This window comes from Trachymyrmex septentrionalis, unplaced genomic scaffold (assembly GCF_001594115.1).
Source record: "Trachymyrmex septentrionalis isolate Tsep2-gDNA-1 unplaced genomic scaffold, Tsep1.0 scaffold128, whole genome shotgun sequence".
Lineage (NCBI taxonomy): Eukaryota > Metazoa > Arthropoda > Insecta > Hymenoptera > Formicidae > Trachymyrmex > Trachymyrmex septentrionalis.
The window spans coordinates 678,704-683,316 of record NW_017304417.1 but is presented as its reverse complement, the minus strand read 5'-3'; the positions used below and the strand labels follow the sequence as shown (position 1 = coordinate 683,316).

Below are 4,613 nucleotides of genomic sequence, written 5' to 3'. Positions count from 1 at the left end.
CCGTTTGACAAACAATGGCGCTACCAGTATGTTATAGTTAAAATTGTCAGCTGTAAAACGTCATATCGTAAGGTTGGACATCTGACAAGAACATAACCTTGAAATATTAGCGATTTTGCATCAGTATCTTATATCTTTTTTCGCGAAAATGTCGAGTTTTGAGCCGAATAAGCATCATTTGCGGGAGTTTTTGATTTACTTGTTTAATTTGAAGAAATCTGCAGCTGATTCGCATCGATTGCTTGTAGAAGAATATGGTGAGGCTGCCTTAAGTGAGAGAAGTTGCCGTGAGTGGTTTCAAAAGTTTAAGAACGGTGAATTTGACGTCGAAGACAAAGAACATAGCGGAAGGCCGAAAGTGAAGGCGCGGAATTGGAAGCATTATTGGATGAAGATTCGTGCCAAACGCAAGAAGCACTTGCACTTACATTAGGAGTGACTCAACCAGCAATTTCACATCGCTTAAAATCGTTGGGAATGATTCAAAAGCAAGGAAATTGGGTTCCATATGAACTGAAGCCAAGAAACGTTGAACGCCGATTTTTCACATGTGAAATGCTGCTTGCCAGGCATAAACGAAAGGGTTTTTTGCACCGTGTAGTCATTGGTGATGAAAAATGGATCCACTACGATAACCCAAAGAAGAAGAAATCATGGGGACCACCTGGCCATGCTTCAACATCGACAGCCAAGCCGAACATTCATGGGAAAAAGCTCATGTTGTGTATTTGGTGGGATCAGCTAGGTGTCGTTTATTATGAGTTGCTCAAACCGAACGAAACCATTACTGGGGCTCCCTACCGAACACAATTGATGAGATTGAGCCGAGCACTCAAGGAAAAACGCGCCCACTACTACTACAGACACGACAAAGTTATTCTTCTGCATGATAATGCTCGTCCACATGTTGCGGCGCCGGTCAAAACCTACTTGGAAACACTCAATTGGGAAGTTTTACCCCACTCGCCGTATTCACCAGACATTGCTCCTTCTGATTACTACCTGTTTTGATCGATGGCGCATAGCCTGTCTGAGCAACACTTCACATCATATGAAGATACCAAAAATTGGGTCGATTCGTGGATAGCTTCAAAAGATGAAGCGTTTTTCCGACGCGGTATCCGTATGCTGCCAGAAAGATGGGAAAAAGTAGTGGCTAGCGATGGACAATACTTCGAATAAAACATTAGGTACCGTTCTTTCACAATAAATGCCCAATTTTTGATAAAAAACGGCGGAAACTTATTTATACTTCTAATAATAAACGAACAGCAATATAACGGCATTCATTGTATGTTATATAACAGTTGTTTCGTTAATATTATTATATATTAATTATAGTATAATATTATATTATCATAGTATATAATTTAAATTATGATTCTAACGTTGCGGTCTCTATCCGCGACGTCGCGAAGCTCTGTGCTCAGTCGAGCTTCAAACTGTCGAGCGCGACAAAGCGCAACACGCGTGACTATTTGTACTTGAATCATGAGAATTTACGGACAAATGAGATGATATTATTTACTATAGAAGAATTCAGTCGCTTACATTACAAATTATATTAGTGCATACTAAAAGCTGTTCTATGGAATTAGTTAAATGTAAAAGTGGTAATGTTGAGTTTAGCCTTTATCTCTGATGTTGATTAAGTTCATTCAATGCATTTTTGCACGAAATAAACGAATTTAAATAAAGTATCGCTTTGCCCCGTAATGGAGATATTAATCGTTACAGTGAAGACTATTCAGATTAGGAAATCTGTCACATCAATGACATAGAGATAGTCATGAGAACATGTAAATGAGGCTATAATAAGATGTGACAAAATTAACTAACGACCCTTGATAGAAATAAATCGCTGAAAATCGCTGCAATTGCTAAAATCTTTATCAGTAAACGATTTCAATATAATTTTATTGAAATATGTCAATTGATAAAGATTTTAGCGATTTTCAGTCAAGTTATTTCCATCAAGGGCATTTCCAAGCGATTTTATTTCTACCAGCAGCATTAATATATCTATAATATATATATAATGTATTCAAAACAATTGTATAACAAAAATATAACACATTGAAACGTTTACACAACAAAAATGTAACTATTATATAACAATCTATAACATCTACGTAGCAAATACTATAATTGTTACATAGTCTCTGTTATTCATCTGAGTAGAAAATTACAACTAACGAGAATGCAACATGTTGCATCTTAGATACATAACCTGTTATATTCGGATTTATAAATGTTACATTAATGGTATACAACTGTGTTTGCTCGGTTCTTAAGCAACTTTTTTAGAGCAAACTCCAACGCGTATACACGTGCAGAAAGGAAAAAGCAGAACAATTCTCTCCAGAAAGACGATCGCTCCGATCGCTAATTATTAAAACAACACTGTTTCGTTATACTAGCGTGAACGTTGGCTTTTTTAAATGCGGTATTACGAACCCGCATAAACACGTACTCGTGATCACACATAAAAACATACGCGTGAACTTTGAAAGAGCAGATCCGCAACACAATCAAATATTACCCAAATTCACTTTTCTACTGCACATCCACGGGAGTACTTCACCTTATATTATATATATACACTGGAATGGGCATCCCCGCTGTGAAGCATAGAAAATCGTAGCACCAATTGATCAGCGTCATTTTAATTTGATCAACATAAGAGTGAATCAGAAACTTTTAGGTGCTCATACGCACTTACGTAGTGTTCTTTAGTAAGACGCATATGTCAGCATCGTATGTCAGGTTATATTTCAAAGATTATAAAATCGCGAAACTCTTAAATGTGCAAAGCATCAACAATGCTGTGTCATAGTATATACAGTAGCGCAACTCTTCCGATTTTATGTTGGCCAAAATGGAATACGCATGCGTGAAATAAGCAAGCCCCGTCTCATTTCCTCCCTTTTTTTATTGTTCTCTCTCTTTCTCTCTCTCTATTTAAATAAGCGTTTCAATGTTCTACTTAAACATTTGTCTTTCAAGCATACATGGTTCAGAGTAGAAATTTAGAGGAAAGTATTACGTGTATTGTCCATTTAGTTAAATGTTGTGTGAGAAATCTCGAGAGATTGGTCTAAAAAATTTTGTGAAAAAGTGATAAAGTGAAAAAGTGAACAAAAGTAACATAGAAAATCGAACAAAAAGGATTTTTTTTTATTTATTGTATTTTAAATTTATTTTTTGGACATACATGTATATAAATTTCTTTTATATCTCTCAGCTTTCTCATAACATAGATATATAATTACATAATATTTCTTTATACAAAAATATACATTTTTAAGTTAATTTAATATTTTTTTAAATATTTTTCTACACTTTCTCTTTATTTTTCAATATGTTTACAATTTATTTTTATTAATTTTTATTAAGTTCAGATTATTTCATTGTAATAGTAGGTTTATTCGTTTGTATACGTTGCATGCTCTAATATGCTCCTATAACAGCTCTTACTCACTCCAACGCATTTGTTGGAGTGCGACGCGAATAAATCTAATGAGTTTTGACAGAGTGAAAAAAAAATGAAAAGAGAAAGAAGTTTAGGTGGTAACCATGGCAACGTTAGGTAATTTGCTTATTTCATGCATGCGCACTCCATTTTGACCAACACTAATATCAAAGGTGTCGACAGGGAGTTGCGCTACTGTATGTACTGTGGCTGTGTGCCTGGGTGTGGGCAGACAAGTAAAAAAGGCATTTCAGTTCATACGTAAGAATTTTTGTATTAAATTTATCAATTCCTCTATATGTGTTAACGATGTAGGATATGAAGTATTTAAAGTTATTAAAGTTATTTTATTGAATGTACTAATAAAATTAAAGTGACATTATTTTTGTTTATATTCCATTCATATCCATATACTTGTACAATAGATTTCTATTGAGACCAAAATCGATCTCAATCGTGGATTGATCAAATGCGTTTTGGAAAAACATAACTGTAAACATGAAAGATTAAAACAAAATATAAAATCTATTTTGTGTTCAAACTATTTTCTTAAAGATGAAGGCAATAGAAGGAACAAGGAATAGGGAATTAAATATTAGGAATTGGCAATTAAATTTCGGATAACAATACTTCGATCTACAATAAAGGAATAAGGATTTGAAACAAGGAATACTGTTAAAAATCTATTCCATGTTTAATGTTTATCAATGAGATTTGATACAAGTTCAGATTTGATTTTCTTGATTCTTGATGTTAAAACATTAAAGGTTTATACCAATTTATACTGTGATTGTATTCTTAATTAGAAATTTGTAAGGGCCGAATAGGGCTACAAAATGTCTGATGATCATCAATATGTAGATAAAAGTCAAGATTATGACAAGGATATTAAAGAAAACAGTGTTGATAATAAAGATATAAACAATTTATTACAAGATTGTAAAAGTGGGGATGAATTATTAATAGAACTTATACGATCATATCTCTATTTATAGGATAAGAGAAATAAAGACTTTAAAGATTCTTCTAAAAAAGATACATCATGGGAAGAAATAGGAGATATAATGAATTTAACAATCTTTTTGTTAAGTTTCATAAAAATTATTTTAAAAATATTTATATTATAAAATCTAATCTTTAT

At 33.2% G+C, this 4,613-nt stretch overlaps 1 pseudogene; it reads left to right on the top strand.

Annotated features, from left to right (window-relative positions):
* Positions 1-3,639: 3,639 nt before the first annotated feature.
* The window catches only part of LOC108756516, an 8,020-nt pseudogene continuing 7,046 nt past the window's right edge, over positions 3,640-4,613 (top strand).